This window comes from Filicampus tigris, chromosome 10, assembly GCF_054856515.1.
Source record: "Filicampus tigris isolate MCC_2025a chromosome 10, RoL_Ftig_1.0, whole genome shotgun sequence".
Classification (NCBI taxonomy): domain Eukaryota; kingdom Metazoa; phylum Chordata; class Actinopteri; order Syngnathiformes; family Syngnathidae; genus Filicampus; species Filicampus tigris.
Window position 1 is genome coordinate 8,731,086 of NC_141226.1, and position 15,591 is coordinate 8,746,676.

The 15,591-nt window shown below is 39.8% G+C and overlaps 1 protein-coding gene across 1 annotated transcript in view; it reads right to left on the reverse strand.

Annotated features, from left to right (window-relative positions):
- Nucleotides 1–14,734, reverse strand: part of LOC147140687 (activated CDC42 kinase 1-like) — a 52,129-nt gene extending 37,395 nt beyond the window's left edge. Inside the window, 2 exon segments of the mRNA XM_086043355.1 lie at nucleotides 4,327–4,502; nucleotides 14,459–14,734. The gene's annotated coding sequence lies outside the window, so the exon portion shown is untranslated.
- Between the last annotated feature and the right edge of the window lie 857 nt (nucleotides 14,735–15,591).

The window sequence follows — 15,591 nt, forward strand, 5'->3', positions numbered from 1 at the left end:
CAATGCAGGACACAATATGAGTTGCTGGGAGAAATTTTATCCTTAACGAATCCGCCTTTATCGCCCCTTTCCCAGAAAGATTTCCACTTTGGACCAATGTGAGTGTGTATGATACATGCTACACAATTCTCAGATCTCATTCTGTCTTTCTAGGAAACATTGAAGGCACGCATGAGTGTGGGAGGTGTTGGCTTTCCCGTGTCCCTTCAGGCTAAACAGGTGGGATTTAAGAGGAGAGCGAAAGCCTGCTGACTAGCGCGGGGCAGCGGAGGGCAGGATGAGGGGGACACAAGTATGATAGGAGGGCCCCAAAGCCTCAGCTATGTGTGTTTATGCCAAGGTCGCAGGTGATGAGCTTTACAAGTCATCAGAACGTAAAGCTATCAGCGTTTCACTGCCATCTAGGTGCCTGGTCATCCATGTTATGCAGGGGGTTTAAAGACTTTGTGTGTTAATAATATCACTATTATTGCTTTCAGCCTTCAAATCACAAAAAACAATGCGTTTAATATATATATATATATATATATATATATATATATATATATATATATATATATATATATATATATATATATACACACACACACACCCACACACACACACACACACGTGTTATGTACAGCAACAGCAATAAGTCTCAAAGGCATAAGACTAGTTTTTTTTATTTAGTTTTAACAGAGAGCAAGTTACAATTCTATTTGTTATAAAGCAAAAAACCTTCCCTGTTATAAAAGCACAAAAAAAACTTGTGCATTAGGGTTGTTCATGAATAATAATAATAATAATAACAATAATAATAATAATAAAAAGATTCAACACAGGAAAACACGCTTTCTTGTTTGGATAGAATGAGGTTGCAGATAAAGTCAGGTAGCACTTGCCAACTAGTAACTTTTACCTTCATTTTAAGAGTTACGGCGCAGCAGAGGACAGCTCGTGCTCCACCACGGCTCTTGTGCGATTGTATATGCTAATATGCGCCCGGGATGGAACATTTTAATGGGGCTCCAGCATGTTTAATAAACGTTTGAAGCCCGGCATTGATGTCGCTAGATGCCGATTACTTCAGTAATTACTAATATCTTTGGCTCTGTCTGCTTTCACATCTCCAGGCTGCTTAAAAGTAGCGGGGATAAGTTGTTGGTGTTGAGCGGCTTTCTTTTTTAGACCCCAGTAACTGTATCGGGGTGATGCCGTCTTACATGTGTTAGCATGTTTGAAGTATTACCTGCAACATGCCGCACGGAGGTCGAACAACACGACACAGTTCTTGTTCGCTCCACCGCTAGCAGCCTCGCACTCCATCACCACCGTACGGAAGCCGAAATGTTCCCGGCTGATTACACTATATATATACACAATACACAATACAAACAGCTGATTTGTATAGTGCAGACAGCTTCTCTAACTCCATGCTTTCTCCTGCACTCGCCATTTTTCTTTGACATTTGTTTTGATCTATTTCTTCTTCAAACAACAAATGTGGCAGTTGCTTGGTCTCAGGCGTTGACATTCCCCCCCATCAGACTATTCGTCGTGTGACTGCACCATTGCAGTCCAAATCTGTTAGAGTGAGCACTTCTCCTTTACCGAGATATTCCATCCCACATTACAGGTGTGCCGTATCAAGATGCTGATTAAACACCATGATTGGTGCACAGGTGTGCCTTAGACTGCCCACAATAAAAGGCCTTTATTTTATTGGGAGGGTTAGGGGTCATCCACATGCCGTCAAATGTGAGCATTTGCCACTCAAGTCGGTGACGATGATTAACTGGAGTCAGGTCGAGACCCCGATGAAGACGATGAGCATGCAGATGAGCTTTCCTGAGATGGTTTCTGACAGCTTGTGCAGAAATTCGTTGGTTATGGAGACCGATTGTTTCAGCAGCTGTCCGAGAGGCTGGTCTCAGATGATCTCGGAGGTGAACATGCTGGACGTGGAGGTCCTGGGCTGGTGTGGTTACACGTGGTCTGCGATTGTGAGGTTTTTTGGGATGTACTGCCAAATTCTCATGTGAAACGCCTTTAGAGACAGCTTGCGGTAGAGAAATGAACATTCAATACACGAACAACAGCTCTGGTTGACATTCCTACTGTCAGCATGCCAATCGCACGCTCCCTCAAATCTTGCGACATCGGTGGCATTGTGCTGTGTGATAAAATTGCACCTTTCAGAGGCCTTTTATTTTGGGCAGTCTAAGGTACCCCCCTATGGCGATATTTGAACAGAAAGAGTGACTCACAGTGACTCTCTTGCCACGGAAACCTGTTCACAGCCTGGTCCCTCACTCAAATCTGTTCCCCAAGCAACAACAAAGTATGCGGGGGTCCACTGTATATCAAATATGTACAGCATCTCTCTGGCCATAAGAGGTAAGAGTTAAGCAATATTAAGAAAGTGGCCCATTCTTAGTGAAGCAGTCATTCACACAAAAAATAAGGATATTGGTAAACTAATAGCTCTAGTATTTAAGGCACAGAAATCAAATCACCCTGAAAATCAATCAATATTTACATCATGGTTGTCGTGAATATGTGACAATCTATAACATAATCTAATATCATTAACGTATATCTAATATAATAACACTAACAATACTACTATTAACACTCCTACTCCTAATAACAACAATAATATTAATAATAATAGAACTAACTTGTGTAATATGAAAGGTTGCTTCCTCGTACAAACACTTTCTCTTTGTATGGGTGTGTTTGCATAGTGATTTGGTCTCATTTACGGCCAATACAGAATTGCATCACCTCTCTATTGTGTGTGTGTGTGTGTGGGGGGTGTGTGTGTGTGTGTGTGTGTGTGTGTGTGTGTGTGTGTGTGTGTGGGTGTGTGTGCGTAAGGTCAATATGTAATCTGCACTTCCGGGCCCTGCTACCCAGAAGTGAGTGAGTGAGCACAGTAGAAGATAAGAAAGACAACAACAACAGTGTGCTCTATGGCCTTGAGAATGCACTTGTCAATGAACGTGAACAATGGACAATGATAGGTTTAAAAAAAGAAAAAATGGTGCACACATTTAGTACAGGAAGAGATGATGAGTACTGGGTGGTATGGTGTGACAGCCAGATCTATGTTCAGGGTTAAAATAACACTGCCCTGCTTCTTACCCCAACACACACACACACACACACACACACACACACACCCACCCACACCCACACACACACACACACACACACACACACACACACACACACACACACACACACACGCACTTGGACTCAGGGAGGCTCCCTTTCCTCCTCTGTCAGTCCGAGCCCCCAAGGCCCTCCAAGCATTCAGAGACACTCTCCGCAAAAAGCTCACTCAATGGTACTGCTATTTTAGGAGGTTTCAGTCCACGCTATGATGCCCACATCCTTCCATATTCCTCTTTTCTCCATTAGTTTACTGCTTTTGTTTCTGTCAGTCTTTACTGCATAACCACTGTCAAGTGAGTTTTCAAGGTTATTTTTCATAATTGTGTTTTTGGGGCATTTTGAAATAGTTCCCCTTTAATTAAAAGGTCAAACACAATCCATTGTGGGATGATGCTCAGTCCAGAGAATGACAAACTATTTTTTATTAACTTGAAAAAAGCAATGTATCATTTACTTAAGGCCTATACAAGTGTTTAATAAAATCCATACATTCCATATATAACAGTTATTTGGGCATAAATAGTAGTAACAAAATTCTCAATACAGTTATCAAAACATTTTTGATTGAAAGAATGTTAAAGTGGCAGAAGAACGAGTCCTGGCCTAAAACTGGTTATTTTAGGAGAACGATAAGCATCTGTGACAAGAGCCTCCACCCACTTGCCCTCGTGCTATTCAATGCTTGGAGAAATTCTGAAACAAAGCCACTGATGCACTGCCTCTGATTAGTGGACATGAACTGGCAGCTGTGTTCCGCCATTTGTATGTCATTAGACAAAAGCAAGTTGATTCATACATTTCCACGAAGGCATGCTAGCACAGTCGCACGGATACTCTACAATACACCGAGGATGTAAAGGTCTTTTTTCCCCCCCCAGACAGACCCTCTTAAACTTCCTCTTTGAACGAAGTCTTGCAGAAACCTGCCTCAGAGTGTCTGGCTGGCCAGCATCCTGCTGTTACGGGGCTTTCGTGCCACCACGACTCGGACTTCCTTGCTCCATTATTGTGCATTGTAACCATGACCCAAAAACAAAGTGGTAACAATCAAAAGGCCTTTCATACACAATGCTCACGTCTGCTCGAATTGGACAAAGGGAACCACACATATGCGCTGTTCTGACAGCACTGACATAGAGATTGTAATGAACAGATGATTCTTACCTGTGATGTTAACTTCCAAGAAATGCAGTTGTCTACCAAAGCTGCTGTTCTCAGGTTGATGACAGAAGGTGAGACAACCTAAGGCAAGGCCCCCAGTCCATTTGTCCGGCTACAAGACCACAACATGTTGACTTCATCTTCATTCATCAGTTCAAACTAATCCAGGTGTGCATTTCCTGCAAATAAAAATAACACTGATGCGGTCATACAAAACCAGACAAGTCTCTAATATACACATGAATTAACTATCAATCATTTTCTTAAGAAATTTTCTAAGAGTAAAACATTTAACATTTCACTAGTTATTGTGGTTTCACTCGGGATTCCATTTTGTAACCATGACTTCATCTATTGCAGTTTTACCTTCCTGTTTTATGTTTTTTTTGTGCTAATTTTCTTCTAAGTCGTTCCAGTCAAGAAATGTTGATTTTTTGGTTTGATTGTTTTACAAATACTGAGACCCTGAACATTAGGGGTGTGTTCGGAAATTCCCTCTGACGCCGTGCAGTACTCTGAGAGGCAATGCAGGCTCCAATTTTTTTTAACGTAAACTATTTTCTAAACCAATCGGCAGCTCATGCATTAACTGTTTCTAAGTGGACTGCCTGATGCACTGGGGCACCGTGTCCCCAATTGGAGCACCTCAAAGGCACCGGCACTCCGATATTAGCGTACCCTGAATAACCGAACACCACATTTCAACAACGTTCTGATTTTCTGAATAGTTGGAGTGAAGCAGTGCGCGCTCGGAGCATATTTCCAAATGCATCCTAGAGCTCATCGCCCCCAAAATCCCCATTCCCTCATCGTGGGTGCATTTGGAAATAAGCTCCGCGTGCACTGTTTCACTCAGACCGTTCGTAAACTCAGATCATTGTTCAAATGTGCTGTTAGGTTATTCAGAGTGCCCCAAAAAAACGGAGTCCAGTGCAGGCAATACAAGGAAATTAAACAGCTGTTGATTGTGCACGAAATGAATTCAAGAACAGTCAACAAAACGGGACATCAATAAATTAAACACATTAACAACAACACCAAGGTTCCACAAGAGTGTGTCAAAGTAATGCTTTTATCACATTGGCCTGAGCACAAAAACAGGAAATAGGTGAGTCTTTCAGTAAATAACTCAGGATAAGTCCCCCCAAAAAGTCCTCAAGTAGGTGAATTTACAAATGCCAAACCGCAAATGTGCGGGTATTCACTGTATGCCATAACCTTCAAGCAGTTATAACCACATTCTGTAAAAGCGCAGTCTGTACATTGAGTCATATGTTTTTGTTGAACATTTTTGATAAGTTCCTGGTGGGTGTGCATACAGAAACCAAAGTGTTTGCCAATACCCACCCACTTATACTGTATGCACATGGTGACATCAGAGTGTTGACAAAAACAGTTATTTGCTCAGCATGACCACATCTTTGCCGATAACACACTAGCGGGAGCAACTTTCAGTGCTGGATATGAATTGAGTTGGCATTGTTCCAACCTAGCTTTGTGGGCTGGGGTAGAAATGCCAGAGGGGTGGTGAATGAATGAATCCATCCGATTCACACATACAAACTGGGACACATTCAACCACCACCAAATAAAGTAGATGACTAAAGAATCCCACGAGCAGTTGAAATACCAAGCTTTACTTCTTCACTATGTTTGCTCCACAAATGAAGTCTTTGTGCACAAGAAAAGACACACACGGGATTGTGTATGCATTGACACAGGGCATACGTCTACACACGCTCTACTTTATGAATAAATACAGACACTCAATCGAGTATTCATGAAGTGAAAATGGCGACATCAACCTTTTATTAACGTAACCAGTAAGTGACTCAAAACCAGTCACCTGCAATCATGTCACATAATAGAACTCTTTTATGCTACTATGTGAGTGGGTAGGACAGGAAGGAGGTAGTTTATGACTTTATAGTCCCTAGCCTGACACATACAATGAACACACAAACAGAGCTCTAGAAGCAAAAGACCAAAAATAAGTGAACAGACACAAACAGAAACCAGCGCATAAACCGCAAATGTAAAAGAGGTGTTACTGTTCTGACTTCAGTTCTTGCAGTCAAACACTTTAAGTGACAAGATTCACAGCTCTCAGTGGGGAAAATCAAAATCAAAAGTAGCCCCGGAAATACAAGTTCTCACTGTTGTCACCAATGACGCACTACCTACATATCAGCAAGTCAAGAATGATGTGCCTACCTCTCCTGTTCTGTTCTATTCATTGCAGTCACAAAAAAAGCTTTTTATTCCCGTTGTCACCAATGAATTAAAATTACATACAATAGATGAAGGACAGGCCAACTACATATAATCTCAAGAGCAAAGGAAAACAGGCAATGATGGCTCGGTTCATGTAGAAGAAAAAAGACTGGTGGTCACAGCTAAAGCTGATACGCTGTGGGAGAGGTGAACATTATCCTCTTTCTGAAAGCCTCGACTGCAGGGAGTCCTGTAGTCTCGATTACTGTTATATACACCAAGGAAGTAAGCATGTTATCATATACAGTAGTGTAAGTAGTAGAAGAGATGCGACCTCTTTGAAATTAATGCATTTTTCTGACAAAATATATTATTTTCAGCTTAGTATTTCTGTGAGGCATGTTTGTGGCACTTTTATGAAAGTTTCACAACAGGAATGTTTCCAACCAATTGCTATTCAATATAAAGTGTAACAAAATTGAAAAAAATAAAAATGGCTTAACTAAGCATGGCCGGAGGTGTATTTTAGTCCGGCCCTCGTGCGTGTGACGTGCTCGCTAGGTGGCCAAAATTCATCTCAACCTACTCGGTGAAAGGCTTATTTTTAGGCTTCTTTCTACTCCCGCGTCGGCGCGAGCGACAACTGCTGTTATAGGGATTGCGGTATTGCCCCCCGGCCAGGACCCCCGCCCCCCTCTTGTAATGGTATGTCCCAGTTGCAGGTGGGAAGCGCGGGTTATGTAACGTGACAATGAGGAAATACAAACACGCTTGAGCGCACGTTGCTGTCTCACATGTTGCAATGTCAGTTTCCCACACGGAGACGGATGCACCACGTAGCTGCAAAGTAAGCATAAGCAAGCTAATCACCCACCCTCCAGATCGTCTTCGCAATAAAATTAAATGCATTAAATGCAAAACAACTTGTGTCCACGAGTATATTGCTGACTCAACTCAACTGACGTTGGCACATCAAGGTGGAGTTCATGCACTTTTTCTGGCGTTCACTACTTCCGAAAATTCGACATAGCAAACTTGGGTCAAGGGTGCGGCCGGACGGGCAAAAAATGGTCAAGTGCCCAGCTCTGCAAATTTTAATACATCTCACATCCGCACATCCAAGGGCAAATGTGTCACTCTCCTATAATACGTCTCAGAAATTAAAGTCTTATGATAGCATTCAACTATGCTGCCTAAAATAAGATCAAATTAATATATTTTGATGACTGGTCAGTTAAGAAAAATAATATCTTATTTATTTTCAATCTAAATTCACAGGTTGTATGAGTTGAACTGACTACCCTTCTGATTTGGAAGAAAAAAGACAATATATTTATCATTTCCAATCAGAAAACAGTAGTGTGTCAAAATACACGTTAAGTTGTTGCTGTACAATTTGTGCTAATAACGCTTCTCCAGCCAAGCTTACATTTTCTGCACTGCTAACGTGTCCACCGGAGTTGTATTGCTTATAACGCCAAATTCTAAACCAAGACATTCATTGCGGATGTTTATTTGGTAAATGGTTGCTGATAACAGGCAGGATGACAAGCAGTTAGTGGTTAGTGCTTAAGACGGATGGCGCTACACTGTGGCTTGTGTGTGAGGGGGTGTCTTCAGCCCCATAAGAAAGATTTCTTACAATCTCCAGCGTTTTATTTGATATTCTAAAATACATTTAGAAATTAGTTTATCAGCCCCATGTATTGGTCAAGCTTCCCTTTAGCCCCGGGGGAGAAAAAGAGGAGCCATGCCTGGTGCTTCATTACACATTACAAAAAATTGACTTGTCTTCATCTCTTGGCAAAGTCAACTTTCACTTTTATCAAATTCCAGCATACTGTACACTGCCTTTAAAGTGTAAGTCAACCCCCCAAAATATTTGCAACATTTACTATGCACCTTCAGTATAGTCTAAACATGACATTTTGATTAATATTGCTTTAGTAGTGGGACATGAGTTAAGCAGCAAAACCCACCTGTTTTTAGCCATCTCAGGGGGTGGACATTTTGCCACTTGCTGTCAACTGAAAATGACATCACAGTTACTAACGGCTCAGCTTCGGAAAACAGGTGAGCTGTGATTAGTTGTTACCTGAGCAACTGTCATTTTCAGTCGACAACAAGTGACAAAAAGCCCCCCCCCCCCGAGATACATAAAAATGGGTGGCTGCTACCGCTTAACTCATATTCCACAAACGCAATATTAATCAGAATGCCATGTTTTGACTCGTGGGCCTGCATAGCACATATTCTTGTAAAGACATTTTGGGGTAGGCTTGCACTTTAAGAATACCCATGCATGTCTGACCAAGACAATGTGAAATATATAAATAAACAAAAAGAGGTGTGATTGTGAAAAGGGTCTTCCCATATTGTATATGGTACATATTCAAATACAAACTTTCTAAACAACTTTCTATATCACGAAGAGTGTGCATTAGATTGGATGGTACTCAATCAGTGACTCATCTAGCAGTCATTTTCATACACTGAATAATTTGAAACAAGACACGGGTGCATTGACTGAACCTATCCTGTGACAACCAAATGAATACTGATGCTGTCTGTCCCTAATTTAATCAACCCTCAGTGAGGAAATTGAGGAAAATGACTGACTTTGTGCCAGTGATTATATTTAATTACATTTAAGTCCCATGATGGTCAGTCTTGCCCGTCTCATCTCAGTAACTTATGGAATGTCCCGTAAATGGTAAGAACTGGAATCGGAAAAAGAAGCCAAGGCACCCCAAACCGTGAAATTGCCCCCGCTGTTCACAATGCAGGTCAATTTCGGATTTTTGGGGCATATGACGTGTATCTGAGTTTTTCATTGTGAAGAGTAACACTGTTCATTTTATATTTGACTTAAATTTATTCCTACTTAAAACACACAAAGTGGAAATTTGTGGTGATAATTCAGCCACGCAGACTTGTTTTGTCAGTGTTCCTGATGTGACATCTAAAGTAGACCTCTCCATGAATTAAAGAGACAGTAATGTGACCACTTTGAGATCGAGTCAGACACAGTTACACATTTATTTTGTATTGGCCTTGTGTCATCTAAATTTTGATGAATTTTGGAAAAATGTGTATGGAAAAAAACAGACACAGCTGGTCTAAAACATACAGTTAAAGGTTTGTATTTAACGATAAGTCTTAAAGTCTTAAAGTCCACAAATCAGCAAAGTTTATTCACGCATATACCTAGTTCTTGTAGAGTTTAATCTGTTCACAAATATTATGAGACTAACAAAGAATAAGACAAGTAATTGTATGTTGCAACACCACATGATTTATCATAAATAGACCTTGAATTAAAGAGTCCATTATGCCTATACTGTTTGTTCTTCAAAATACATATTTAATATGTATTTTCTATAATATTGATCTTCATCCAGTTTGTTTCATACTAATTGTCTGCATGAATTTCCTCTCTTTTTTTATGCTTAAAATGTGCCAATACTTTCGCAAGGGTCCGTCTTAATCTCATTAATCGATAAAACACTTTCCCATTAGTCAATGTCATTTTTTCACTCCTTCACTCCTGCCTTTTAAGGTTGTTGTTGTTGATGTCACCAACAATTGTTTTAACGCAGATCAACTGCTGTTGTTTTTTAAGCTACCAGCTCAGTGACTAATGTCTAACACCAAGGTTTTCAGTGTACTAAAAAAAAAAAAAAAATTGTCATCAATCGTTTTGACAACAATTGTTTCAGAATAAAACTTAAAAGTCAACGGAACAAATAGCACAGGTGGCATCTTTAGACCAAACTCTAAATTGAAACAAATGGAGTGTTGAATTTTATTTTGTCAAGTGGATGCACAAAACAAAATCATCTGGATCCAGATACATTTTTAAGTAGACTGTACACCTGCTTAAAAAATGCAGTCCAGATGATTCTAATGTGTGCAGTCACTTGACAAAATAATTTTGAGTAAATTCAATACACTTTTTTTTTCTGTGTAGTTGACAATGAATGAACAGTTCTTCTGCTGGGTGCAGCTAAGTAGTGGGGACCATTTTGCTACAATTCCCTCATAACTCAGCCCAAAATCAATTCCGCAAAATTGGCAGAGCTCCGAACAAACAATTAGTCAACAGTTATCAAATTTTTCGAACCAAGATGAAAAATGTCATCAATTTGTCTATTGAACTGATACACTTACAGGCTGGGATATGAGAATACGTCACTGATAGTGTAGTGGTACACACGCCTGAGTTGTGTGCGGGCAGCGTGGCATCGATTCCCGCTCAGTGACGGTGTCTATGTGTGCCCTGCGACTGGCTGGCGACCAGTTCGGGGTGTAGTCTGCCTTCGCCCGTTGACGGCTGGGATAGGCTCTAGCACCTCCCCGCGACCCTGTATAGGATAAGCGGTTTGGGAGATGACACATGATATGAGAATACACTGGAATTTGCCCTGTCAGGAGACAGCGAGGCAATTGGGTTTTACAGTCTGACACTAGCAAACTTTAAGGTTTAACTATACCAATAAAAATGACTATTACATCCAAATGGATTACAGAAAGCAAGCTAACAATGATAAAAACAAAATTATTATTTTTACTGATAATGGGGGCAATAATGTGAACTTTGTAATATGCTTGAAGTGTGTTAATCCATGACAAAGAAATATTGACAAGTGACACCTGACTTTGTGTGTGTGATTTTCAATAGTTAGGCTAAGGTGAGCTTTAGAGGGCAGGAAGTTGAGAGCTTTGTTCTATTGCCCTAAGGCATTGTATTTGATACTGTGCGTGCGTGTGCATGTGTGTATGTGCGTGCGTGTGGGTGTGTAGGTCTGTGTGTGCGCATGTGTCACATCAGGATGTCAGAGTAAATGGAGAAACTGAGATACATTGCAGCAAGTACCAACAAGAAAACATCCCAAAGGCCATACTGCAAGTTGTCTTTCCAGGTACAAAATGGGTGGACAGTTCTACAAATGGAATTAAAAATCCATCCATCCATTTTCCAAACCGCTTACCCTATCTTTCAACTCAGCCTTGCTAATAGCCCACCTACATCCCATTCAGAACTACTCTAATCAAGTCATTCCTTAGGTGTGTTGGAGGAAGGAAACATCTAAAACATGCAGGATAGTAGCCCTCGAGGACCGGAGTTGCCCACCCCTGAAATAACTGGTTAACCATTTAAGTCAAGCCAACCCGCGGCTCGTGAGCCGCGTGCGGCTCTTTGGCTGGTTTCATGCGGCTCCTGAAGCCCTTTTCGAAAATGAGCTTAGCTGTACGCAGCACCCCATTATTGTTTATGTGGTGAGGGATGGGGAGCACGGAATGGTGCGGTAAAAGTTCCTTGCTATCGTCCTGGTCTTGTTTCACGGCAAAATAATGGGCTGTTCTTCTTAAAATTTTACTCGCCAGTGTGGCATTTCAACACCTCACTTGCAGGTTTGTGTTACGTGGCCAATCAGGTACCTGCATTGGCAATACAGGCACCCAAGTGGCCGCATAGCACGTGCGCCAGCAACGTCAATTGCGTAACCCATTTGATAATTTAACATGTCTGAAGAAATGCACTGATGATTGGCTGACTGGCGCATGTGACATTCTCCAGCGGCGCTAAGTCAACAAAAGCCAGCCATGTACGCTCGGAGCTACAGTACATTATCTTCCGATTAAAAAAAATATATATATATATCACTACGACGTACCATCGCCTGGTGGGGAGCAGTGTCCGTGGTTGAGACTTCCATTTCGCCCGAATTCCACCCCTCAACACATCAGAGATCATTTTAAATTTAAGCATCTCAGTAAGCACAGAAAAAGAAACAAACAAGTTGATTATTTTATTTATTGCTACTATACCTGTTGCCTTTATTCACAGTGTCCCAGTGTTTCTGACTTGATAAGCAAAGAAATCACATTTCAAATGCTAACAATAAGAAATATGATACTGTCAAATTCATGACTAGACTGTGTACCGTGAACTTTCCAGCAATACAGTGAGGCTTACTGCAGTGTTGCACTGTAAAACAATTGGGTTAAAAATGAAACAATTTGGGGTAAAAAAAATAAATTAATTAAATAAAATGGACCGATCCTCTACAAAAATGGGTAGTTTTGTACAAAGCAACGCAAGAAGGTGGGTCAAATTGACCCAATTAGTGGATCGGTCCACCTTTAAACCAAAATTGTGTTATTTTTTACCCAACTGTTTCTAGGGTGTTGCAATAAATACCATACTGTGACATCAATAGCGTGATAAAACCAAACCATGAGCTTTTGATATTGTTACAGCAGGTTTGTCTGATGAAAATATAATTTCGGCCCGTGATAGGATTGTGAGGAAACATTCCTGTTTTACACAAAGTGAGCAATACGGTGTGTGTGTCAAAACTGTGGCTCTTAGCCTTTGAGTGGATGGCCACCCCTGATTTAAGTGCAACACGTCTTATGCCATATTGTTTACATTTCTGCAGGGGTAATGAGTGACCAATGGCTTCAAATGCTTCGCATAAGTTAAAAAATACAGCTATGGCACATTGGTTTTGATATTTTTCTTGTAGCTATAGTTTCTACAAATTCCAATTATTTTAATATTATTTATATTTGACTTGTTATAAATGTATTTTTTAGTTCTTTTAAGTTAATGCACAGTATATTTAAAGTGATTTCAAAATTTTAAAAAAGAATTGCGATTTACATTATGACAACAAAACAGCAATAATATAACAAGTGAAAGCAATAAATTAAAACACAAAATACTATATACAATAGACACTGGAAAACAGCAGAAAACCTTCATTCTCACATCAGATCAAAAGCTGGAAAAGAATCGTATTCACGGATCAAAGAAAGCTATTAGAACAGTCTTTGAATGAAAATATACTTTCATTTTTTTCCATATTTACTGAAGTAAATATCGGTTCCAAGCTTTTAAAAAAAATTGTAGTGGAAAAATTCGATTAATTATGGAAAATCTTTCTATTAATTAGTTAAAAAAAATGTAATCACGGCACTAATATATATATATATATATATATATATATATATATATATATATATATATATATATATATATATATATATATATATATATATATACACACATATATATACATATACATACATACACACATACACACACACACACACATATTGTTGTATACATGTATTTATGTTAAACGGTATTGTTGGTGTCTGCTCAAGGTAATTAATAAAGTAACTTGTAGTCTAATTTACTCTAACGTTACTTTTGAAATCAAGTAATCAGTAAAGTAACAAACTTAATTTTTCTGTGTAACTGTGGCAACACTGTTGAGAAACTGTAATTCTCAAGATTTGGTGATTTTTTTTTTCTTAATTAACTCATCATATCCCATTGACATTTATAAGTAATTTCGCTGAGGGTTTGAAAAAGTCTGGTAATGAATGAGTCAAAAATGAAATAATTTTTAAATAATTATCGATGAATTTTTTTAATCCATTGGTTGTCGATTCATTGATTATCGCTGCACATCTACTTTGGATGTTGACAACATACATGCGTGTACCTCGCGTAGGATTGATCTGTTCCAGCATGCACTACCTCCCCCATGTTAAAGTTGATTTGCTCCTGTTTATCACTCTCTTGTAACTGTTAAATGCGTATAGTTTCTTCAATATATATTTTTTTACTTTATTTTTTTAAGTTACTGAAGCAATCTATAAGTATGAGTGAGTCAGATGTATGACAAACTGCTGCAGTCAACATGTTTCTCAACACAGTCCTAGCAGCACCAGTCACTCACCTGTTGGCTATCCCGCCTTAATAAAGAATCCTCAACTACAAAGGTGGGGTGTTACAAAGAAAAGCACGTTCACTAAGGTGCAGTGCATTGCAGGACTAATCAAATGCATTTCGGTTTTGTAAACACTTTTAATACCTGTCAGTGTTTTGATCGCGTGCACGTACCTGTCAATCTCGCTCGTATCACTTGTTGACAGCCACTGTTCCAGTGTGCCTGACAGCCCAGCACGCCTGCTCCAAACTGACGACGACTGACGCATTGGGCGCTTTCAGTGGCTACACAATGCCCGAATATATTCGTTGCTCAAAATGTCGAATTGTTCGGTAGTACGTCATGTCCCAAAAGACAACTTTGAAGCCGCTAGCGTCCGTTCTGTGGCGTCTTTGTATCGTTCAAAGATCGTCCTCACATTGAGACATATCACAACGTGAGCACTTCATGAGCCTGCATACGTTGCTCAATGTAACCTTTCAACATTTTTAAACCATATGTATCATTTTAAATGTGATATGGGGAGAGAAAAGCACACCAAATTGCATTTAAACTTTGGAGTTATCTTATTTTATTATCTTACTCAATTTAGCCGATGTTTGCAATCAGGACCAAGTGTGATGTATTCTTTTTGTACAGCATCTTTGATTTGCATTCACGCTTTCGTCCCACTCTTAAAGGGACATGCCAGAATTTTTATTTATTTACTTGACTGAAATGCAGCTGATTTATAGTCTTTGCATATATATTTTTTTCAACATTTGATATGTATTATCATGTATTCACATGTCTTCACATGATTGGAAATCTGGAGTGAAATTTAGAGTTTGACTATATTTGACAATAAAAGTGGCTGTCCATGAATATTAGGTAGGCCTAAATTGTGTTTTACTGTAATTTCGGTGAATAATAAATGATAATAATGATAGTAATATTAACACGGCGAGGAATATCATTAAATTAACACGACAGCCGTCAGGTTCTGAGCTTATATGGCTGAAGCTTTCCTCGACCCCCCTCGTTCAAAAACATGCATGTTAGGTTAATGGCCAACTCTAAATTGCCCATATATTCGACATTAGTGTGAATGACTGTTTGCCGTCCGTGATTGATCGAGGACACGCCATTTTCCCTACACTTTCTATACCGTTTAACTCCTCGCGAGGGTCGCGCTTGATTTCATGGAAGGACAAGCGGTGATGGATGGATAATATCGTGGCGGCACGGTGGCCGACTGGTGGCTCAAGCACGCCCAGCTACCCTTGTGAGGATAAGCCGTTTGGAGAATGGATGGATGGATAATATC